Genomic DNA, 26,291 nt, shown 5'->3' with positions numbered 1-26,291 from the left:
ACTGATCACTATCTATTTCCCTTTCACATCTTATTTTCTCCATAGTGCTTACCACAATAAAACTTTTGGTATATTCACCTCTTTTTTCATTGTCTGTCTTCTCCCCCAAGGATGTTGTTGTTGTTCAGTCACTCAGTCATGTCTGACTCTTTGCAACCCCATGGACTGTAGTATGCCAGGCTTCCCTGTCCTTCACCATCTCTTGGAAATTGCTCAGACTCATGTCCATCGAGTCAGTAATGCCATCCAACTCTCTCGTCCTCTGTCATCCCCTTCTCCTCCTGCCATCAATCTTTCCCAGAATATAAGATGCATTAAAAAAGATGCTTGTTTGTTTTCTTTACTGCTCTATCTCCCAGTGATTATGACATTGCCTGGCACACAGTTGAAATTCAATAGATGTTTGTTGAATGAATTATTTTTTTCTTCCTAAGCAACTTCTTTGTTTATACACTGAATCCACTCCCTACTGTCTGTTTAGAAATTGTTTTATCAACTATTCTCAAATTTTCCTGTATTTTTCCTCTCTGCTTCTCATCTAAATCAGTGTTTTCAGCCCATAAATATAGTTAAATATCACTGATATCTCTTACAAAATCTTTCCTGTGATTTCCAGTTCAAGCTGCAATTTTATGAAAAATAAAAGGAACACAAAATGGGATTAAACACATAGGAAATGAGAATTGGGCTAGACTTCAAGAGTGAATTTCAAAAAAAAATATTTAGTAATAGGAAGAAAATGGGAGCAAGTTGAAAGATGAAATAGAAGCTGAGGGTAATTGTAGCCCAGAAGGAGGAAGGAGCTTCAGTACGTGTGTGGTGGGTTGGGGTGGGGAATGTCAGCTAATATCCTTGGTGATCCCTAGAGAGAATATGGAACCCTAACTGATAGAGAGCAAGGTCAGGAATGAGAAGTAAAGCCAAAAGGAGGAAATTTTTTGACAAGTGTTTATAGAAAGCTGCATCAGTCTGCTCACCCATATCCTCTCCGCATTGTTAAACGCAGAGCTGTTCACAGCAGAGTTAGTGAGTATGCCAAGAAATAGTGTACTTTTGAATGTTTTAGATCATGAGCATATATTACTTTGACTTAGATTTTCAAAAAGATGGAAAATGATTAAAGGCAGTAGAAAAAGGCAGCGTGGAGTGGCACTTGATTGAATCAGCCCAGGCACCGGACTGCCTGAGTTTGAACCACAGGTGTGCTACTTCCTAGCTGGATAACCTTGGGTAATTTACTTGGTTTGTGCTTCAATTTTACTATTTGTAAAATGGACATAATAGAGGTGTTTTCCTTACAGGTTTGCTGTTGGTAAACAGGAAACAAAATCAGTTGGTAAGGTACTTAAACCAGTGTCTCTTGTATGTGATATATTGTAATTATGTGCTTGGGAAGGAAAAAAGAAAAAAAAATTATGAACCAATTCAATCTGTTTTATGTACTCTAAATTGACCCATGTCTCATTTCTCTCATAATTCTCGATTTGGTAGTCTATTGAAGGAAAAGAATAAGGGTTGAGTCTGAGCAATTGTTTGGGATTTCTGAAAAAGGAGCAGGGGACGGGGGAAATTTTAATTTGATTGCATGTTTTAAAAATGCAACTTGTAGAGTGTCTTGATCAACATTCCTTTTGTCTCTTTTGTTGGTATTGTAACTAATTTTAAGGAAAACACAGGGCTTACTCCCTTCACAGAGCCTTTTGCAAAATCCCTGGCCCACTTAGAACGTTCTTTATCTCTTTCATATGTTACTTTTTAATTGCATTTAGCCCCATTTTATATTGCATACTCTAATTATTGGGACAGAAATTAGTTCTTTATTATATGATACTATTAAGTAGAACACATTTTACTAATTATTATGGGTTTATAGAGTATATTTATTTAGTACAGCAATTTTTATGAAAGAATATTAATTTCCCCTTAACCTAACCTTTCCTGTAACACTTTGTACTTTATTCTTTTAATAGCTAAATCTTTAGAAATGGAAACCTGCATTCTATAGTAGTGTGGTTTCCATTTCTATAGCTCATTTACTCTTTAACCCTCTACAGGTTGCTTGAATCCCTCTACTCTGCTCAGACTCTCCTTGGGGTGTGCACCGACTTCCTAGTTGCCAGGGGCAGTTATCTATCTTAGTCCTTATTTTGCTTAACCATTCAACATCAACATCTTGACCACTTCTTGAACTTTGATTCCTCTTGAAGCTTCTTGAAGCTTCTCTGTTGGATTTCAGGAAAGTCTTCTCAGCTCACATCCCACCCCTCACCATTCCTTCCCTCCGTCTTCTTCATCAGCATCCATATTTAAGAAGACCCTTTGCAGATCTTTCATTCCTCAGCTGGCAAATATAAATATTAGAAATTGAATAGTAAGTAGGGCTAATGTTGTATTTATTAGGGAATATTATTAAGAGTTTAAACATTGTAGGCTATTTGACATACCAAATAATACATTCTAGGGAAATGATTATTATTGAGGTAATAGTAATAGCATGGTTTGAAGCACCCAAAATTGTGGGGAAAAAATTCTGTGATAGAGTTAAACAACAATTATTTTGGTGTGAAGAGATAAATTAAAAAGGACAGTTACAAAGTGACTTACAAAGCCAAAACCATCACTAGAATAAAACCTTAATTTAGTTCTTAGGGAACTAACTTCCATAGAAGCTCTCTATTATTCTCCTTCACTCCCCCAAATGCTTTTCTGAAGAGCAGATACTCTCAAGAGTGCACCAATTGTAAACACATAATCTGGTGGTGCTGACAGGGATAGGGACTGCTCTTACTCATTCCCCACTCCTCCTCTCCTTCAGAAAGGATATTTTCCCTTCTCTGTTTCTTTCCTTTCTGTTTCTTTGCAGAGTAGAATAATTTAAAGCTTGGTGAGTTTCAGAGAAGGACCTGGCAAGTGGGGTTCCTTCCTGTCCCTTTCGTTTTTAGGATCTGCCTGCCTGTAGAGAATCTGCCCTGATGGATCATGTGGAAAACTCAGTGGTAAAGGTCTCAAACTTGCTTTTTAGTCAGAGTGAGTGGGAGATAACATATGCTTAATTCTAGGACTCAGAATCAGGAAGTCTGTTCTCACCATATATTCTCCAAGAGCCCCCTTTTGTCTCCATCTGCCTCATTCTTTTGTCCATGTCATTGATTCAGAATTCAGGAGGGGAAAACTGGGGAGATACTTACCAATTCCCTCAAAACTAATAATAACTTCCACAGCGAGTTAACTCTCCAGTATTTGTAACAATATGCATCAGAGAACAATCATTTCACAGACATGTCCTACCTGGCAGTAGATACAGATAGAAATCTTTCTATCATTTTTAAGGCAAGATATAACTACTTTTTGGATGATTTAATCATCTCAAAGAGGCCAAAATACTTCCCTCTTCGGTATGTTCCCAGTATCCATCTCACAATAGTTGATTAAGCAGAATTCTTGTGGTCACATGGTTTTATTCCCTATTTTTATCATGTAAATAAAAAAACAAAGATAAGTCTACCACCCAACAAAATAAGAAATTACTAGGAACAGATGCAAGAGAAATCCTGTCTTCTTCATTGGGAAATCAAATCTCCTCTTAGTCCATGGGGTCACAAAGAGCTGGACACAACTGAGTGACTTTCACTTTCAATATCATATAATTCTCATTTTCTAGGATTTTATTACAACTTATCTGAATGAAAACCAATTTTCTCCAAACTCTAGAATTTTTTTTTGTCCTGCAGCCATTATTATATAAAAGATAAACTTTGAAATTAGGCTCAGAATTCATGACAAATGAAAGCCTTTTTCTTTTGGGTTTTCTCTGCTACATGATAGTCATGAAATGTATTTTATAGCATTCACTTGAATTATTAAAATGTTACAGACTTTTATACACAGTCTCAGTCAGCCTCCCTAAGTTATATGTAAGGGAAACCTTGAGTCTTTCGAGGTTAGAGGGAGAATGCCTGGCATGTTAAAAACTGAAACTGTAAGGTTATAATCCTGAGACACATAAGGTCTAGTCAGTTCAATCAGCAGTGACTTACAGAGTTAACGTGTATGAAGTATGATGTTAGAAATGGGAATCCAAAGATTAACTGGACCTGGTCACTTTCTCTGAGCTTCTAACTCATAAATGAGAGAGGAAAATGTGAATTCAACCTGTTGACTGTCAAATTCTCTTCTGAGGGACCAGGATAACTAGCCTGGGTTTTTAGCAAAATGATTTAGGTCTAGGTCTGGATAGTGGAAGGCTAGATCTTGTGTTAGTAACTGCTCTGAAGCATTCATGAGTGGGCAGACCTAGTTTATGAATAATAAAGCAACAAAAACGCATTCTTGGAGAATTCTAAAGTCAATTACTTTCAGGCTTTTAACAATGAAATTTCATTGCCGTAAATTAAAATTCAGAAGACGGAGTCTTGTAGACACCAGGACCAAGCAGAGAATGGGAGCAGGCAGAAGGAAAATAAGAACATCCAAAATCGTTACAGAGAACAGGCTGGCCAGCCAGTGATTCATTTCTGGTGGCTTCTGGCCATGTAAATTGTGAGCTAAAGGCCTGAGTTGGGAAAACACCAGCCAAACGCTAGATCATCATAGTGCAGTGGAAGGGGGACAGGGATTTCACCAAATCATACAAGTTAGTTGTTATTTTCAGCAAGTTCAATTTCTAGAACCGATGCATGGGCCTGTCACTAGAAGAAGCAGGGTTATGTAGACATGGGATACCTAAAATAAGCAGGAACAGCAGCATATACATATATTTTTTGGACTTCCTATGCTTACTTTCTTTTATATCAGGTGTTTACCTCTAGATCTGGGGGTGACTGAAATCAGCCTGGCTTCAAACTGTTAGGAAATAGAAACATAGGTTGGTCTCTAAAGGGAGTACTGGAATGCTGTTTCAAATTTTAAGAGGAACAGATTTCAGATCAGCAAAAACAGATGTCCACAAAGAGGAAGTTAAAATATCAAATGCGACAGAAGACAAGAATTACGAGGTAAATGTCAATCTGCATCTTGGCTCAGCCTCTTAGTAATTTCGTAATCTCTGTCAAATCAAATAATTTCTCTGAGCCTCAGTAGTAAAGTCAAATTCTGACTCATCATTAATAACTTGAAGATGAGGTTTTGAAAATCCTTCAGTGTATAACTAGTTATTAGTATTAACAGTTTTTAAGAAAATAGTCATTTCAGCAAAATTGTGCCATTTACAGAGATGTGTGGATGGACCTAGAGACTGCCATACAGAATGAGGTAAGTCACAAAGAGAAAAATAAATGTACAGTAACTCATATATGTGGAATCTAGGAAAATGGTATATATTAACTTATTTCACAAACAGAAATAGAGACAGACATAGAAAACTAACTTATGGACACCAAGGAGGGAAAAGAAGGCTGGATGAAGTGGGAGGTTGGGATTCACATATATACACTTCTATGCACAAAATAAAAGAGAGATCCCCTGGAGAAGGGTATGGCTTCCCACTCTAGTATTCTTGTCTGGAGAATTCCATGGACAGAGGAGCCTGGCGGGCTACAGTCCATAGGATCACAAAGAGTTGAACATGACTGAGCGACTAATGCATCACTTTCACATATATAAAATAGATAACTAATGAGAACCTACTGTACAGGGAACTCTACTGAATGCCCTGTGGTGACCTAAATGGGAAGGAAATCCAAAAAAAGGGTGTATATGTATACATATAGCTGGTTCACTTTGCTGTACAGCAGAAACTAATACAATTTTGTAAAGCAACTATACTCCAATAATTTTTTTTTTTAATAGTCATGTCAGTGGTGGGAAATGCAAGCCAAAACAATGAACGGAGAGGACATGAAAGTAATACATATATAGGTGAAATGTAAGGAATGTAATAAGATGAAATACTTTAGAGAAATCAGATGACAACTAGAACATGACATCGAGTTCAACCTATTTATCTATCCTCTCCCTACCCCAAGATAGGGCAGATCTGTCAAAATAAGAAAGCTTGGTAAACATAGCCAACTGAGGAAAAGATTATAGAGAAAGGAGAGAAGTGAAAGAAATCAAGAAGTCATTCAAATTTAATGTAAGGAAAAGACCATTTCTATTCCAAAACTAAAGACATGAATAAGATGACAGGCCATCTCAAGTATGAATTCTTCTGTAAGTTCCTACTGTCCTTGATATGCCATAGGCCACCATACCCCTTTCCACACTGTAATGTGGTCAATTTATATGTCTTTCTGTTACATTGCAGTATCTATATCCTTACTGCTAAGTGCATTTCTTAACCTATATTACCTACTCACTAAATGTTATTTGAATGAATGAATATATGAATGAGCATAAGCAGTTGCTTTCTTTTTCTCCTAAAACCAGCACTATTGCTAGTGACTTTAATCTCTTTGGTGAGCTAGGAAGACTAGTATCTGGCCAATTGTTTTTTATACCAGGACATATGAAAGATAATCCTATCTTAATAAGCTTGATTGTTAAGGCTCCATCTATTGAGGGGACTCAGAAGAACCATTGTTCTCCTTCTTGCTCAATTGCAAGTTTACAAGTCTCTCTCCTTTAACTATGAGCCCTTCCAGGCTAGAAGCCAAGTCTCATTCATCTTGGTATACAATCCCCAAAACTTCACTCATACCCTTAACTCTATAGTAGAAAACTCACTCAGTCTCTGACACTTAGAGAAACCCTATAAGTATTTGGGTAGTTACTAAATGAGTATAACCCAGGTAAATAAGATTTAAACAATGCTTATGTCATATCATTTAAACCTACAGTTAAATAGCCTCTATTGTAGTGCACTTGTTTATAAAATGATTTAAGCACATCATTCACACATCATAAAGCTGCCCCTTTTAGTCCCTTTGTTATATTGCATTGTGAAATGGTTAGCTGTGATATCCCCACTGAGAGTATTTAGTATAGGTAACTCAGTTCATTGAGAGAGGAAAACAGATTTTAACTATTGCTTATTTCATATATTTGTAGCTCAGTTTGCCATGATAAAGAAAAGCTACAATCATTGATTTTCTTATATGTTACATATGGAACATGAAAAATTGTCTGTGGTCAAGGGGAATAAAGGGGTCCATCTCTGTGATGAAATGTGGTTTACTATTAAGAAGAAAATCCTTCATTCCCAAAGATTGGCTATGATGATACTTTGAAAAAAAATCCCATCTAGTTAAATGTAGGACCATGAAAGAATTCTATTCAATGACCTCCTCTGTAACATTTCATTTGATTATGATTTGGATATATTTTTCCTTTACTTTAAACCTTTCTCTTGAAATCACCTAATTCAAAATCTTTAAATCAGTGGCAAGAGAATTGTTGGCCAAAGTTAATGCCTCCCTTATACAAATGGTCTTTTTAAATTATGTGGTTCCCATTTAAAAGTGGCTCTTTGTGACCAAGGTGGTTTCAGTTTGTGATTGCGCAAGAATGACCTCATGATTTTTAGCACTGAACTTGGTCTTTTCATGCTTTCTCTTGCAAGCTTTGTCTTTTTCCTGAAGTTTTTGAGGAAGATAGACGGGCTTATAGACATTGACACATTGTTTTTGTTGTTGTTGTTTTACATTTATAATTGACTCAGAGAAAAGAGAGATTGTCATAGATTACTGCTTATTGCATAGAATTTCTATCTTCATTCCACAAACATTTATGGAAGGCTGACTGGAAGCCAAACACTGAAGGTACATATGCATTCACATGTCTAGGGATCCATGTCCTGTGGAGAAGACATTCAAGCTTGCTGACATTTCCTGACCAATGTAGTTAATCTGTAACGGTAAGCAGAAAGGGCCTCCCTGAGGCTTATCGAACTCCACATTGAAGGGAATATCTTCCTTTCTAGGTGGAAGACCCAGCCCTTAAAAGAAGAGTGGAAGTTTCCAGGGAAAAGGAGGGAGTAGTAAGACAGATAAGATTGACAGACTATTAACAGAAAGGAGTTTGTGGCACTGCAAGAAGTTCTGTCTACCTTATAAGGACAGTGCAAAGAGTGGAGAAATAAGAGATGAGGCTGGTAAAAAGAATATAATTACATTATAAGATTTACCATCTTTCATCTCCAATATTCTATGAACTATAGATACCAAAGAGAGTAGTCCTTATTTTCTGAGTAGGATGAGAGATGGTAATAGAAAATTAAAGAAACTAAGAATAGCTTCATACACTAAAAACTATGGGTAGACCCAGAGGGAGAGCCAAGAATTGGGAGGTAGAGCTTAGAGTCTTGGACAATCTGGATGAAGGAAGATGCAGGTGGAAAAGCTGAGGAGATAGTGGTAGGATAGAAGGAAAAGGAGAGATTAAAAAATACAGATTAAGATTAACAAAGACATACACACATACAAACACACATTAGACAACTCTGAAAGACATATGGCATATGACTTGCTGTCAATGGATGAATGGATAAGATGATGTCTCACACACACACACGCACAATGGAATACTCTTCATCTATGAGAAAGAAAGAAATCTTGCCCATTGTGACAGTATTGATCAACCTTGAGGGCATTATGCCAAGTGACATAAGTCAGACAGAAAAAGACAAATACTATTTGATGTCACTCACATGTTACTGTATTATTGTTCAGTCACTAAGTCATGTCTAATGCTTTGCAACCCCATGGTCTACAACACACCAGGATCTTCTGTCCTCCACTATCTCCTGGAGTTTGTTCAAATTCACATCAATCGAGTCAGTGAAACTATCCAACCATCTCATCCTCTTCCACCCCCTTCTCCTTTTGCCTTCAATCTTTCCTAGCATCAAGGTCTTTTCCAATGAATCAGGACTTTACATTAGGTGGCCAAAGTATTGGAGCTTCAGCTTCAGCAGCAGTCCTTGCAATGAATATTTAGGGTTGATTTCCTTTAGGAATGACCGGTTTGATTTCCTTGCTGTCCAAGACATTCCCAAGAGTCTTCCTCAGCATCATAATTCAAAAGCATCAATTCTTCAGTGCTCCGCCTTCTTTATGGACCAACTCTCACATCCATACATGACTACTGGAAAAAACATAGTTTTGACTATGTGGACCTTTGTCATCAAAGTAATGTCTCTAATTTTTAATACACTGTCTAGGTTTGTCGTAGCTTTCCCTCCAAAGAGCAGGCATCTTTTTATTTCATGGCTGTAGTCACTATTCCCAGTGATTTTTAAAGCCCAGGAAAATAAAATCTGTCATGGCTTCCACTTTTCCCCTTCTATTTGCCATGAAGTGATGTAAACAGATGCCATAATATTAGTTTTTTGACTGGTAAGTTTTAAGCCAGCTTTTCACTCTTCTCTTTCACCTTCATCAAAAGACTCTTTAATTCCTTTTCACTTTCTGCCATCAGAGTGGTATCATCTGCATATCTGAGGTTGTTGATATTTCTCCCAGCAATCTTGATTCCAGCTTGTGAGTCATCTAGTCTGACATTTTGCATGATGTATTCTGCATATAAGTTAAATAAGCAAGGTGACAACAAATAGCCTTGTCTTACTCCTTTCCCAATTTTGAGCCAGTCAGTCGTTCTGTGTCTGGTTCTAACTGTTTCTTCTTGACCTGCATACAGGTTTATCTGGAAACAGAAAAGGTGGTCTGGGACTCCCATCTGTTTAAGAATTTTCCACAGTTTGTTGTGATCTATACAAAGGTTTTAGCATAGTCAATGAAGCAGAAGTAGATGTTTTCTGGAATTCCCTTACTTTCTCCATAATGCAACAACTATTGGCAATTTGATCTCTGGTTCCTCTGCTTTTTCTAAACACAGCTTGTACATCTGGAAGTGCTTGGTTCACATAGTGCTGAAGCCTAGCTTGAAGGATTTTGAACATAACCTTGCTAGCACATGAAATGAACACCATTGTACAGTAGTTTGAATATTCTTTGGCCTTGCCTTTCTTTGGGATTGGAATGAAAACTGTCCTTTTCCAGCCCTGTGGCCACTGCTGAATTTTTAAAATTTGCTGACATATTGACTACAGAACTTTAACACTTTAACAGCATCACCTTTTAGGATTTTAAATAGCTCAGCTGGAATTCTGTCACCTCCACTAGCTTTGTTCCTTGTGATGATTCCTAAGGCCCACTTGACTTCACACTCCAGGATGTCAGACCCTAGGTGAGCAAAAACACCATAGTGGTTATCCATGTCCTTAAGACCTTTTGTAGAGTTCTTTTGTGTATTCATGCAACCTCTTCTTAATCTCTTCTGTTTCTGTTAGGTCCTTACCATTTCTGTCCTTTATCATGCATATCCTCGTATGAAATGTTCCTGTGATGTCTCCAGTTTTCTTAAAGAGAGCTCTGGTCTTTCTTATTCCATTGTTTTCCTGTACTTCTTTCCATTGTTCATTGAAGAAGGCCTTCTAATCTTTCCTTGCTATTCTCTGGAACTCTGCATTCAGTTATGTCTTTCCCTTTCTTTCCCTTTCTCCCTTGCCTTTGGCTTCTCTTCTTTCCTCAGCTATTTGTAAAGCCTCCTCAGATAACCACTTTGCCTTCATACATTTCACTCATATGCAATCTAAAAATCCAAATAATAAAAACAGAGAGTAGAATGGTAATTACCAGGGCTGTGGGAAGGGGGAAATGAGGAGGTGTTTGACTTTTTTTTAGTTAATTTATTTTTTATTGAAGGATAATTGCTTTACAGAATTTTGCTGTGTTCTGTCAAACCTCAACATGAATCAGCCATAGGTATACATATATCCCCTTTCTTTTGAAACTCCCTCCCATCTCCCTCCCCATCCCACCCCTCTAGGTTGATACAGAGCCCCTGTTTGAGCTTCCTGAGCCATACAGGGAGGAGGTGCTTTTTACAGGTACAAATTTGCAACTAACAGATAAATAGGTGCTGGAGATCTAGTGTAGAGCATAGTGGTTATAGTTCACGGTAGCATATTATAAACTTCAAAGTGGCTGAGAGGCTAGATCTTAATGTTCTCAGCATGAAAAAGAAACAATAATTATGCAACATGATAGAAGTGTTACCTAATGCTATAGTGGTAATCATATAGCAATGGGTAAATGTACCAAATCAACACATTGTATGCCTTAAACTTACATGATGTTTTAGGTCAATTATATCTCAATAAAAATAGAATATACACCCAGACAGAGAAAGAAGCAGTAAGAGAACAGAGAGATAAAGTTAGAGATATATAAAAAGACAGGCATCAAATGGCACAATAGAGAGAATGAGATGTAGTAGCGACTACACTTACTAGAACTTTGGCAGAAAAGGAGTCCTTATAAAGGTTTCTCAGGTTTCCTGTCCTTTGAATGTATTGTTATATAATGCTCTTTGTTTCTCCACAGAAAGTTTATTAAAACTACCCTATTTATCAACATGTTTAGAGTTTTTGCTTTAAGATGTATGAACATGGTCAAATTGGCCTCATAGACACCCAGCAGGTATCCTAGAGGTGAACAGTGATGAGAGCAAGGAAGCCCATGTGCCCCATTAGTGAGCTGGAGACCCCTACTGTGCCTTGTTGTGGTCAGAGTGACTTTCCTCAGTTTCAGCACCAGAACTCATGCCTTGAGCGCTCTGGGAAATATAGCTGCATCTCAGGAAGAGCTCTTGGGCATCACCTCCCCTAGGAAGTGTTCCCAGTCCTCTCAGATCTGGTCAGGCGCCCCTGCTCTTTGTTCCCACAGCACCTAGTCTCACTTTATTTACCCCAGGTAGAGCATAGGTGACCTCTAGCCACATGGGGCCACATAGATTCATTCTTCATGGTTTATTTTTCAGTTTCAGAAAAAGTTTGTTTTTTTTTTCTTTCCTGCAGTTTAATAGTTTCAAGACCAGGATTTTTTTCCTTTGTGCTAAAAACATGTCACTTCCTAAAGGGAAGTAAGAGCAAGAAAAGGGTTAAGCAGGAGGGTCATGGTGGAGACCGCCAGCTACATGTCCTGGATTAATCCAGGCCATTTTATGCTCTGAGCAAGACCATCTGAAACCAGGTCCATATGTGGATGCAATAGAGGTGGCAAGGGGACAGGGCCATAAAGCCAAGCACGTCTGTGGAGCAGGTTGCTCTGTGTTTTCTTTAAAATAGACACTATGAAACTTGATATCCATAGGAAAACTGGAATCTGACTTTTTAATGGTGAATGGGTACAATATACATGCAGGAAACTAGCCCATTTCATGGACGTGCTTTTACACAAACATGTCCTAGAGCATAGCGCAAGAGGAGAGAAACCTTAAGTTATTCTCCTCAACCAGGCCAAGCTGGGACAAATTTTTCTTCATTTATTTATTGACTTTTGTAGTTTACCAAAGTCAAGTCTTAAAGATTTGATGGTTTACAGGCACTGCTAATGAACTGTTATTGTTCCCACATTCCCTAGGAGGACAGCTAGGAGATGTTAAGAGACTGCTCAAGGTGAGGGTATAATAGTAAGTGGAAAATCAAGATCAAGATCAAGATCATAGATTTTTATGTTTATTTCTCTGCCATTTCTACTCTACAATGTTGCTTCTCACTGCAGAGAAATTCAGTAACTTGGAAGAACAGTATAACTGCCTCATCCAGCATAGTCCACGTACCTAACCTGTCTAGAGATTATCAGGAGAGCAAGTAGAAATTGTAGATGCTTGGATCTAACTTAGCATTTGTTTTTTCTGATAGACTATACAGATTCTCTCTTCCATTAAAGATCAAATACCATGATATCCTTGTTTTTTTTTTCCCTTATGTTAGGAGCAATTAACTGTGGGTAGTGAATTACAATGGGACAGGCCAAGTTGAGAGGGTCCAGGATTTGGAACTGGTTTCTCCCACTGTTTCTCCCACATGTCCCATTTACAGGCAGGAAAATAAATCCAATTTGGCAATTGGAATATGGAAGTCAGTGTGTGAATTATTATATAAAAGTAGCTAGACTAGCAGCCTGGAATGGTAGGAATGGGGTAGGAGGAATGTAACGAGGCAATTATTTCAACTAGGGGAATATAGTTATAAGGGATGTGAGAGCAAGTGATCTTCTGGAAATCTGGAATCCTGGATACTGAAGTGGGTAGCAGAGAAAGGAGTAGCAAGAAGCAAAGCCCCAGCCCTGGGATACAAGGTTGAGATATCCTGGATCAAGACAGCAACAGAAGACTAAATGATGCAAGAAAGGTTTCAGTCCCTAAGATTTCTGAGTGCATTAATAGCCTAGGAACTCAGACACTAAATATGTAGGAAGGCTGGACTACAAAAAGAGTAATGAGATCAAGTCAAAGAATGGTGAATGGAGATGCTTAGAGCCTATTTGCTTAAACTCAACATCCTGAGAAAATGTGGTTACTTAAGTGTGCAAATTGGAGTCAGTATGTAAAGAGGCAGAGAGGTTGCAGGGTCTAGGGAATAGCAAAAGCTTAATACTTGTTTACTGAATAGATAGCAGTACTATTTTTGAGCATCTGGCTCAGGTGCTCATGCAGAGATGTATAGCCAGATGAAGAAGGTGCTCTAAAGGGTTCAGTTCAGTTCAGTTGCTCAGTCATGTCTGACTCTTTGCGACCCCATGAATCTCAGCACGCCAGGCCTCCCTGTCCATCACCATCTCCTGGAGTTCACTCAGACTCACGTCCATCGAGTGATGCCATCCAGCCATCTCATCCTCTGTTGTCCCCGTCTCCTCCTGCCCCCAATCCCTCCCAGCATCAGAGTCTTTTCCAATGAGTCAACTCTTCTCATGAGGTGGCCAAAATACTGGAGTTTCAGCTTTAGCATCATTCCTTCCAAAGAAATTCCAGGGCTGATCTCCTTTAGGATGGACTGGTTGGATCTTCTGGCAGTCCAAGGGACTCTCAAGAGTCTTCTCCAACACCACAGTTCAAAAGCATCAATTCTTGGGCGCTCAGCTTTCTTCACAGTCCAACTCTCACATCCATACATGACCACTGGAAAAACCATAGCCTTGACTAGACAAACCTTTGTTGACAAAGTAATGTCTCTGCTTTTCAATGTGCTGTCTAGGTTGGTCATAACTTTTCTTCCAAGGAGTAAGTGTCTTTTAATTTCATGGTTGCAATCACGATCTGCAGTGATTTTGGAGCCCAGAAAAATAAAGTCTGACATTGTTTCCACTGTTTCCCCATCTATTTCCCATGAGGTGATGGGACCACATGCCATGATCTTCGTTTTCTGAATGCTGAGCTTTAAGCCAACTTTTTCACTTTCCTCTTTCACTTTCATCAAGACTTTTCAGTTCCTTTTCACTTTCTGCCATAAGGGTGGTGTCATCTGCATATCTGAGGTTATTGATATTACTTCCGGCAATCTTGATTCCAGCTTGTGCTTCTTCCAGCCCAGCATTTCTTATGATGTACTCTGCATAGAAGTTAAATAAGCAGGGTGACAATGTAAAGCCTTGACGTACTCCTTTTCCTATTTGGAACCAGTTTGTTGTTCCATGTCCAGTTCTAACTGTTGCTTCCTGACCTGCATATAGGTTTCTCCAGAGGCAGGTCAGGTGGTCTGGTATTCCCATCTCTTTCAGAATTTTCCACAGTTTATTGTGATCCACAAGTCAAAGGCTTTGGCATAGTCAATAAAGCAGAAATAGATGTTTTTCTGGAACTCTTGCTTTTTCGATGATCCAGAGGATGTTGGCAATTTGATCTCTGGTTCCTCTGCCTTTTCTAAAACCAGCTTGAACATCTAGAAGTTCATGGTTCACATATTGCTGAAGCCTGGCTTGGAGAATTTTGAGCATTACTTTACTAGCGTGTGAGATGAGTGCAATTGTGCAGTAGTTTGAGCATTCTTTGGCATTGCCTTTCTTTGGGATTGGAATGAAAAGTGACCTTTCCCAGTCCTGTGGACACTGCTAAGTTTTCCAAATTTGCTCACATTTGCTCTAAAGGGTACTTGATTCAAAACAATATGCTTGCAGCACAAAAATAATAATATAAAATGTTTGTTAAGATATGAAATACCAGGGATGATGCTAAAAATATATCATTAAGACTAGGCATAAGGAATAAGTTAACTTTTCACCTGCATTTTCACAAAAAAAAGAAGTTTGTTTTTATTGTTGTGATGTTGAGTAGAAGAATGTGGAGAGAGAAGAAACTCACTACATAACAAATATTAAAATGATAAAAAACAATCAAATCTTTAGGCACAGATTTTACTTTCCAATTGAAAGCTCTTTTAAGAGGGAGTCTGGTTATATATTCTCTCAAAGAGCCACATGTTCAGAAACAGATTCCCTATATTATTAATCAGATTCCCTATATTATTAGTTAATAATATAATTATATTATTAAACAGCTATTAATTAATAGGTGTTTACCTAACATTAACTCGATAGATATTATTTGCTTAATAGCTAGATCACCATGTAGGAGAACTAGTGACTACAAACACATGAGTATCAGTGCACATGTTGGCAATGACTCCTGAAATATTTAAAAGCATTGTAGTCATGAATTAGGTCAGAAGAAACTGATGATAGTTGGTTTCAGGAGTGTAGTTTGAGTGTTAGCCTTGCTGGGTCATTCTTATCTTATTCACTACTCCCTTTTAAGGCTATAGTCAAATTGAACCATGGCTTTTGGACATAGGAGTGGATGTAGGGGAAGACCTGCTCTTGTGCATCTAATCTACTACATAAAATCATGCTAATGGACCCCTGTCTGACCTTACACTATGGCTACTTCTGTTCTCAGTGTTGAGGGATGGGAGATTAGACAACAGAAGAAGGAGAATAATACAGACTTCATAAGACATGTTGTAATCATATCCCATCTCAGATTTAAGGGCTTTAACATTTTAAAGACTCAGTGGCTTAAAATCAACAGCCAACTAAACAGAATCCTTTCCAAACACTGTATTACATTTACCACATTATACAGCATTATCAATAATTCAGTACAGTTGGCACTTCTTGTGAAAATGAACTTAGGCCATTTCACAGCATTAACTGTGATAATTTTTTTCATATTTATTTTCTAATCCAATCTTGATTCATCTGTTAATGGGCTTCTTAGGTCATCTGTTTAAAACAGCCAGGTTCATCCTGCACTCCCACAGAAACAAATGGCTATTTCTCAAATTGATAGTTGCAAGGAGAGGTCTAATTTCCCAATATGGATTGATTTTTTTTGGTGCAGTAAGAAGAGATCTGTGTATTTTTCAAAGCAGCCAGTATCACAGCAGCTGGAAGCTAGTTGGTTTAGATTAAAAACAGATTTCATGTCCTAGAATGTTGAGTACAATTCTAGTTATCTGACAGTTCTACTTTTTGGAATAGGCAAAAATTTACCAATTTGTCAGGGATGCAAAAAGAATAAATTAACATAAGATTGTTAAGCATTTTTTGTCAAGCTAAAATATTACAGTACAATGACTTATTTTCCTTTCTTAATGTCTGATGATGGTGGTGGATTCAGTGATTCAATTTTTTCAGCTAGATGTATTTGTTGATCGTTCCAGAGGAAAAATTTCTCTTCTGATTTGTTTTCTTTTCCAAGGTCAAGGATGCAGTCACAACAACAGGTTGTGAGAAGTAGTTTCAGATGGCCAGGCTGTATACCACGTAACCCTCTGCTGTGTGATCCCCTGCACCCAGGTGATGGGACTTGATGGGCAACTGAGCCAAGGTCAGCAAATCCATGGCATGGGCAACAACCTATGTGATATTGTCCCCAAAAAAGTCCTGTTTCCTTATTTCCATTCAGTAAATTTGAGTTAGTATTACATAAAATAATTTGAGTTGCTATCCATTGTTATTGTCCTTATGACAATAACAATAATAAAAGCATAATTAGAGATTTTGTGCAGAGAAGTTCTGAAAAGTCTGTTTTAAATTAGGGTCACTTCTGTTCTGACAAGGGAAAAAACGGTGCTCCTAGATTTTAAACCACAGTAGAATACATCTCCTCCAGTATTCTTGCCTAGAGAATCCCGTGGACAGAGGAGCCTGGTGGGCTGCTGTCCATAGGGTCACACAGTCGGACACGGCTGAAGCCACTTAGCATGCATACATGCATTGGAGAAGGAAGTGGTAACCCACTCCAGTGTTCTTGCCTGAAGCCTGGTGGGCTGCCGTCTCTGGGGTCACACAGAGTCGGACATGACTGAAGTGACTTAGCAGCAGCAGCAGCAGAAGCATACATCTCAAAATTAATGTGACTGTGTGGATCACAACAAACTATGGAAAACCCTTAAAGAGACAGGAGTACCAGACCACCTTACCTGTCTTCTAAGAAACCTGTATATAGCTGAAGAAGCAACAGTTAGAACCTTACATGGGACAACTGACAGGTTCAAAATCAGGAAAGAAGCATATCAAGGCTGTATATCATCACCCTGTTTATTTAACTTCTATGCAGAGTACATCATGTGAAATGCCAGGCTGGATAAACCACAGGCTGGAATCAAGATAGCTGGGAGAAATATCAGCCACAGATGATACCGCTCTAATGGCAGAAAGTGAAGAGAAACTAAAGAGCCTCTTGATGAAAGTGAAAGAGGAGAGTGGAAAAGCTGGCTTAAAACTCAACATTCAAAAAACAAAGATCATGGCATCTGGCCCCATCACTTCATGGCAAATACAAGAGGAAAAAGTGAAAACAGTGACAGAAACCCAAGATAGGGTTTCAAAATCACTGCTGACGGTGACTGTAGCCATGAAATTAAAAGACGCTTTCTCCTTGGAAAGAAAGCTATGACCAACCTAGGCAGCATATTAAAAAGCAGAGACATTATTTTTCCAATAAATGTCTGTCCAGTCAAAGCTATGGTTTTTCCAGTAGTCATGTATGGATGTGAGAATTGGAGTATAAAGAAAGCTGAGCACTGAAGATTTGATGCTTTTGAACTGTGGTATTTGATAAGACTTTTTAAAAAAGTTCCTTGGACTGCAAGGATATCCAACCAGTCAATCCTAAAGGAAATAGGCCCTGAACATTCATTGGATGTACTGATGCCGAAGCTACTTTGGCCACCTGATGTGAAGAACTGACTCATTGGAAAAGACCCTGATGCTGGGAAAGATTGAAGGCAGGAGCAGAAGGGGACGACAGAGAATGAGATGATTAGATAGCATCACTGACTCAATAGACATGAATTTGAGCAAACTCCAGGAGATAGTGAAGGACAGAAGATCCTGGCATGCTCCAGAGGAGCCTGGCACAAACTCCAGGAGATAGTGAAGGACAGAGGAGTCTGGCATGCTGCTATCTTTGCATGGGGTTGCAGAGAGTTGAACTTGACTTAGCGAATGAACAACAACAATGAGGAAACACACAGAGGTTAAACAACTTGTCCAGGACCACATAGCTAGTGCGTGGCAGAGCAGGCCTTCAACAGGCCTGTTACAGAGGAAAGAAATGGCAGGGGCAGTCAGAGGAAATGGCAGGTACATCCTGTACCATCTCAAGGAGTTGAGCCAGGCTTTTCTGATTGCTGCCATAGAAGATAGAGCAAACATCTCACGTCTCATTCACCTTGGATGGGTTACATGTCTTTTCCCAAATAGGTTATTGTAACCACGAAGAAAGGCTATACATACACTTAGTTAATACATATCAGGGCGGGGGCAACCCCACTTAAGCAACAGGACTGAGAAAGGAGGAAGAAAAGGAGGAATTCCCACAAAGCAAAACCTTGGTTGCTATAGCTAGAAGATGGATAAATGAAGGTTGGTGGCAAAAATAACTACTAGATACCACAAACAGGAAACAAAGCAGAGGATTTCACTGTTAGAAGGGGCATTAGAAGCTGCTGAATAAGGAGAAGAGGAAATACGGGGCCACAGGATGGACAAGAGAACAAATAAAAGCACTGCTTGGGGTCTTCCTGAACTAGTTGGGGAGACCTCATCAGGGGCTAGAGCTCTCCCATTGCAATTGTCGGTAGCAAGACAGGAAAACTCTGATTTGTCAATACACTATGGCCACATTTTTACCCTTATGTTGTTCACTTGGAGGAAACACAAGTTGACTCTGGAGCTAGAACCTGTGCCATGAAAGTTGAAACATCATTTCCCCTGGCTGTCTCTCTACCAGTACTTGAGTTAAGTATATTTATTTCACTTGCATGCTTCTTTTTATCCTCACTTAGAGCATAAAATCAAGAAGTAGGATTTCCATATCTACTCATATCTTTATGTTAGACCTCATGTCTTTGTGTTTCAACTTTAAAAAAGCAACTCTTCCACCAGCGTGACCTTATCAAGTTTAAACGAGGATGGTATGAGAAAAGACCGCTATCTAACTTTCTCCTGAGTTTTGCCCCTCATCTCTCCTCTCTGAGGTTGAGTGTGATCAGTATCAATTCGGCCTCAACTCAGTCATTCTCTTGGATGACAGTTGCTGAAACCAAGATCTGAGCCTCAAGAGGAAAGGAAATATAGGTAAACACTAAGTTGCTGTAGATCTAATTTTAGCTAATTAGAAATAAAGACTTCAAAGATTATGGAAATACGTCACTGCTATATTTAAACACAGATAGATTATTGCTATGATAGGTAACTTATCAGGTGGCCATGCTTAAAGTAGACAGGAACTGACTAGCTATTTCCATAATAATCTGGTTATTATAAAGAAAGTATCAAGTTATCCCTTAGATCTGAATTTTTTAATGGTTTCACTCATTTCCCTTTTGTATACATAATTTATAAAGGTAGCATTCCTAGCTCTTGTTCATCTCTGGATTGTGCAATGTAGAGTCTGCCCCTCCACATCTTTCCCCTCCCCCATATTTTTGCATATGTACTTTTTTCTCTTTAATATGAAAGAAACTACATGGCTAGTACCTCCTCCCTTCATAGTGAGAAGCAGAACAGCACTGTCATCTGCTTCATTTTATAGATACTAGTGATTTTCCTTTAGAGGGATAACTGTTGATTAAATATTTTCCATGCTCCATCTACATTTCCTGGTTCTGCAGCTCTTGTTTCCCTGACCTAAAGCAAAAATATTGCTTGGTTAAAACACCATGCTCTATTTCAAGTAAGTCTGCCCCCAAACTTTGGTTATTGAAATATCATTTAAAATACAAGCTATCCATATTTGAATATTACTCACATGACCAAAAATGAACCAGGGCACCTTCTCAGTGAATTTATCATTTGACTTTTAATAATAATTTAATAAGCGACTTTTCAAAGAGTGGTTTATAATTGTACTGCTTTTAGAAATATAATCTGTAGGTTGGTTTCTAGTTATCTTGTGATAAACTCCAGTATTCTTGCCTGAAGAATCCCCATGGACAGAGGAGCCTGGCCAGCTACAGTCCATAGGATTGCAGAGTTGGACACAACTGAAGCAACTTAGCAAAAGAAAAAAAAAAACTTATTAAAATATGTGCATATATATAAAAGTGTATTCATATTACTTGCAAAATTTACATTTTTCAGCTAGAGAAACAATGATCCCTATTAATTGCTATATTGACAACAGTCATTGGTAGGTCCTATTAAAGAAACTATTCTCACACATCGCAGCAATCCTAATAAACAACAATAGTAACAGTCGCACCAACTTTATTGGTCCTACTACCACTATCGGTGATTCTGTGTCTACCAGCTTTATGAGGTAAGCCTGATAGCTATACTTGTCCCCATCTTAAATGAGGTACGTGAAGCTGAGCATATTTCAAGGGCTTGTTCAAGGTCAAAGGACATACCCAAAACAGAAGCAGGGACACGCAAGTTTCTTTAACTCTCAAGAATACACATCTTGTTGTTATTAGGTGTTTTGTTACATTGGCAACATGTTATATATCAAGAAAGTTTGCCTCTCATCAAAGTAAAGTAAGTAAACATATTTATACAGAAATACCACTTAACATTTTTTTACATCGGTCCTGAGAGTGAAAACTTCTTGGTCAATGCAACTAGCTTTCCCCATCCTCTAAAACTTTGTGATCCTACTTAGTGCTAAAGCACTGGAGAAATTTATATGGACATCAATCAATAGTTTGCATTGCAACATTAATTCAGTTCACATTGTCACGTGAGGTCTGGAACTCTGCTGTTTATGTGTTATACTCGGGTGCAGGGAAGAACTTTTATGACCTGGGAATCTTGGCATCTATGATCCTGGCTCCTTATACACACCATGCAACCATTCCCCTCTAAAGTCTTGCCACCTTCTGACATTGCTGTCACAGACTATGTATGGACATTGTTCAGAGGATTTATAGATCTCTTTCCCTTTTCCAACTACGTTTAGTTTTTCAAAAGCATCACCTCTCCTTTCTTCTTGAACTTGACTTCCTGAGCCTCAAAGCACCATTTCCTCTTTCTGTTTCTTACCTTGCCAAAGTCTCTAGGGCTGGCATTACAAAATATTAACAATCTGCTTGAGAAGGAGTGGATATGGGGAGGATTTACACATGTTATCCTGCCAAACAAATTACCATAAAAGTTAATCATCATCAGTCCTTTTAGTTATTTGAAAAATTTACAGGGCCACAAAGCTTTTGCTTTCTATTCTGGACTGAAATGTAGGAGTTATTGGGCTGGTGACTTGGCAGGGCTTCCCAGGTGGCGTTAGTGGTAAAGAACCTGCCTGCCAATGCAGGAGACTTGAGAGACGTAGGTTCAATCCCTGGGTCAGGAAGATCCCCTGGAGAAAGAAGTGGCAACCCACTCCAGTATTCTTGCCTAGGAAATCCCAGGGACAGAGGAGCCTGGTGGGCTACAGTCTTTGGTGTTGCAGAGTCAGACACGACTGAGCACGCACACACTAGCCACTGATTTGCATTGGCCATGGAAAGGAGTAGAAGGAATTCAACTATCCTCTAATTCTTGGTCATAAATGGAAATCACTTGTGACTCTGGGCAGGCTCTTATTTGGAGCACTTACATATTTTATTTTTTCTAACTTTATGAGATTCAATGTAATATTTTCAAAAGGAGAGGTAAATCTACCCACTTGTATACTTTCTATATGGTCAACTTATCATTAATATCCACAAATCAACTGGAAGTGCCAATTATCTCTAAAATGAAAGGATGGAACATTCTCCCCGTAAATGAGCAGACCCATTTCTTTTCCTCATATCAATTTTCCTGCACTCAAAAAAAAAAAAATGCTGACAATAGACTCACAGATAAGATATTCACTCTAAATTTGGATAGATTATTTGAACTGTTAAAAAAATTCCTTTATTTGTTCCATGGGAAAATATATGGTACTCTCATTCCAGTTTAACTCCTCTATGGACAAATGGCCGACAACTGTGATCATTCTGGTGCCATGTTCAACACTTACTTCTGAGCACTGACTAAGTGTTGAATCAGAAGTACCATCTGCTTACATAATGATTTACCTTGCAAAGTCTTTGAAAATAAAGGAGTGTCTTAGTTTAATCTAGTATTATCAAGCATCGTTTAGCACAATATATGAAAGCTTTAGATCATTATCAGAGTTTTGTTTCTAAGTCTCCCATACGCTGTTATGCTGTGTGGTTTTGGCTGAGTCTTAATGTACCCTATGATATCACTTCCCTGTTTATAAAACAAAGATCATAGTGATATATAGTAATACTTTAAACTTAATTTCCTTACTTTAACTGTGTCCTCAACTACCCACAAGACCCTTAATAAAACTGTTTCAATCTTTTAGAAACAGATTAAGGAACTTTGAAAATAATTATACCCAACAAAAGGTGAAGTGCAAGTGTTCTACACTTTTGTGGAAGGTCTGGAGACAGAAACCTATGAAAGATGGATGAATTCAGTGGTTTGTGAGATATTACCAGGAAGCTTCTTTCTCATCCCATGTTAACTCTAGCATTAACCCAGCAATATGGAGAGAATAACTTGAAAAGTAGATACATTTTAGATTAAAATAAAGCAGGGGAAAATGAAAAGAAATAAGAAAATAATCACAATGTAATTGACTTGTAATCCTTTCAGATCTATTTTAAACTTCAAAATCCTTATAAGATGTGGATGAAAGTTCCAAAGAATGGCCAATTAACAACAAAGAACCCTGTAGAAATTAAGAGAATATCATACCTATGCTTAGTGATGATGTTTTTAAAGTGCATGTACAGTTGAAATAATAAGATAAAACTCTTCATTAATCCTGTCAAAGCTGTGTATTTGGAAACAGGAAAGGGTCCTGGGACCTGATAAGCATCCACAGGAGTCTTGGTTGAACATGGTCAAAATATATGACCTAATTTACTGGCCGAGACAGGTGATGACCTGTGCTCATTCTTGAAAATAGTTCCTTTTCTGTTTGGCTAGGAGTTATCTAATTGTTTTTAAAAGGTGTCTGCAGCTGGGCTCAGGGTAAAGCCAAAGGTTAAATACTAGCTCAGGGTCACAGAGTATCTTGATTTTTTGGTTCTCCTGAAAATGGGGTTTCCATTCAGCTACATTGCCCACTGAGCTGTATCAGCTTGTTGCCAGGCTGAGAGGGTCCTCTGGGCCAAGAGCAATCATCCTGTTTCTGTTTGTGGTTGCATGGAAGATGTTCACATGGCTAATGGTCCCTGTTACCCAAACAAAAGCAGGTGAAGCTCAGGTTAATACAACACTGAAGTGCTAAGAGGTTTTTCACAACTCAGGAAACTCTCTTAGCTGAGCTGGTTCTCCTGAAATGTTGAGTCCTGTTTTCCGTGGCATGGCGCAGCTGATGTTGTCACTCTGTGGTCAGGAGCAGGAAAGCTGGTGGGGTGGAGAGAGATTAGTGGTCTGAAAGTATGTAATTGGTATTGCATGGCAGCAGGGAGTTGACAGCCCTCGGGGACCGCAAACAGGAGAGGACAGACAGCTCAACTGAATTAAAACAAACTGTGATTTAAAAAAGAGAGAGTAACATGTTCAAGTATTCAAGAATCTGACAAAATATGGATGAATTCCATATTGTTAAATGAGATAATGTATGTAAGGAAGTTAGTTTAGCGCCAGGATCATAGTTATTAATCAATTAAAAATCTGGCTGTTTTAATTGTTATTAAGTATGAGAAAGCAGGTTAGTATGCCTTCATCTTAGAAGCAGTATCATTTCATTGGAACTTCCCCCCATTTGCACTAGAGAATTTTGATAGTTGGTTCATATCCTGTACCTGACATTGTGGATGGAAAAACTCCACTCATGAATTGGAGAGGGCAGGCACCCTGCTAGCAGCAGTTACCATCCAACTGAGTGTGGTTAGTTTGTATAATTGAAGCCAAGCAAAGCTAAGGCAGTGCCTGGTGCATGGACCTTTCTGTTAGACTAAATAAAGAACAATGAAGCCATTTTATGGGGTGGGGGTGGGGGAGGAGGAAGAAAGTGTTTTAAACAGTAGAGAATGGCTTGAGTTTAGCAACCTCAGGCTATGCATAAATGTTACCAAATATTGAGATGAAGTTGCATAAAATTCTACTCAGTCATCCAGATATTTCCAGAAATCCAATCTTTGACTTCATTGTAGATGAAATCGGGGGAAGATGAGGTTTTCTTTCTGGCACTGTGAGACACAATCTCAGTATTTCTCTGGTTGGCTTGTGGATCTCTCTATTTAAGACTATGTCATGGATTCAGCCTGTATGAGCATAGCTGCTTTCTGGGATGTGAATCCACTTCTAGGATCCCTCTTTGATCTGTAGAGGACTCTGTTTTGTGCAAAGTTCACAGAGGAATGGAGCCCAGTTTGATATTTGGCTCACTGGAATGAGCCAGTTGAGTTTAGTACATTGATGATTTCAAGTCAAAGGATTAAAATGTACAAAGCACTGGCATTAACACACCCCCCTGTACCACAGATATATCTGAAAGAGATCAACTGTGATCTTTCCAAAGCTTCAAAAGGTTAAATCAATTCAAATCTGTAAAACTGTCATGTCCTTGAGCATCTGGAAAGTTAAGCAAGATCAGTTCTTTGCACAGGATAAGATGATAGAGAATGAACAGAGTAACAATAGGTTTAATACGACACTTGACATAAAGTAGATGCTCCAGATATTGGCTGTTGAGTGAATGAATGAGAATATTTCAAATAGAAATGGTTTTAACATGAAGATCAAGATTTAATTAAACACAGTTTTTCAACTTCATGTATATTATGTAGCAGAAACATAAATGCAAAACCATGATCTCAGTAGTCTGAAGGTCATAGATTCAACTCCTATGTCATTTATCTTCTTCAAGTTACCTAAACCATAAGAGAAAATTTATAGCCTGCAAGGATTTTATGAAAATGAAATCAGATATTTATAAGGAGGCTTACCTAATTCATAGGAGGTGCTTAGTAAATATGAGTTCTCTCTCCCTCTCCTTAAGACTGACTTTAGTTCCAGGCATAGATGCTTAGCATGCAAAGGGATAAAAGCAAAATCCTGAGATAAATCTTTTGGAGAAAGTCAATTCTAGTGGTCCACTCCATATTTATTTTTCATGATGTCACTAGGTGGACTAGCAACGAGCAGCGCACTCTGAGTAGTATTTGCAATCAGTTCAGTTCAGTGCAGTACTTCAGTTGTGTCTGACTCTTTGTGATGCCATGGACTGCAGCACACCAAGCTTCCCTGTCCACCACCAACTCCTGAAGCTTGCTCAAACTCATGTCCATTGAATCGGTGATGCCATCCAACCAATTCATCCTCTGTTCTCCCCTTCTCCTCCTGCCTTCAATCTTTCCCAGCAACAAGATATTTTCTAATGAGTCAGTTCTTTGTACCAGGTGGCCAAAGTACTGGAGCTTCAGCTTCAGCATCAGTCCTTCTGATGAATACTCAGGACTGATTTCCTTTAGGAATGAATGATTTGATCTTCTTGCAGTCCAAGGGACTCTCAAGACTCTTCTCCAATACCACAGTTCAAAAGCATCACTTCTTCAGCTTTCTTTATGGTCCAACCCTCACATCCATACATGACTACTGGAAAAATCATAGCTGACTATATGGACCTTTGTCAGCAAAGTGATATGTCTGCTTTTTATATGCCGTCTAGCTTTGTCATAGCTTTTCTTCTAAGGAGCAAGCGTCTTTTAATTTCATGGCTGCAGTCAACATCTGCAGTGATTTTGGAGCCCAAGAAAATAAAATCTGTCACTGTTTCCATTGTTTCCCCATCTATTTGACATGAAGTGAGAAATACCAATAACCTTAGATATGCAGATAACACCACCCTTATGGCAGAAAGTGAAGAGGAACTAAAAAGCCTCTTGATGAAAGTCAAAGAGGAGAATGAAAAAGTTGGCTTAAAGCTCAACATTCAGAAAACAAAGATCATGGCATCTGGTCCCATCACTTCATGGAAAATAGATGGGAAAACAGTGGAAACAGTGTCAGACTGTATCTTCTGGGGCTCCAAAATCACTGCAGATAGTGATCGCATCC

At 38.5% G+C, this 26,291-nt stretch overlaps 1 long non-coding RNA gene across 4 annotated transcripts in view; it reads left to right on the top strand.

Annotated features, from left to right (window-relative positions):
• The window catches only part of LOC112449528 (uncharacterized), a 305,782-nt gene that overhangs the window by 35,542 nt on the left and 243,949 nt on the right, over positions 1–26,291 (top strand). Inside the window, exon 2 of one of the 4 annotated variants that reach the window (XR_003038090.2) lies at positions 16,477–16,605. The exons of the other annotated variants lie outside the window; for them this stretch is intronic. This is a non-coding gene — a long non-coding RNA (uncharacterized lncRNA). The remainder of the gene's footprint in view (positions 1–16,476; positions 16,606–26,291) is intronic. 4 annotated transcript variants of the gene reach the window in all.

Source organism: Bos taurus, chromosome 14, assembly GCF_002263795.3.
Source record: "Bos taurus isolate L1 Dominette 01449 registration number 42190680 breed Hereford chromosome 14, ARS-UCD2.0, whole genome shotgun sequence".
NCBI classification, from domain to species: domain Eukaryota; kingdom Metazoa; phylum Chordata; class Mammalia; order Artiodactyla; family Bovidae; genus Bos; species Bos taurus.
Note: the sequence above shows the minus strand (reverse complement) of the source record. Positions and strands in the feature narration are given on the sequence as shown.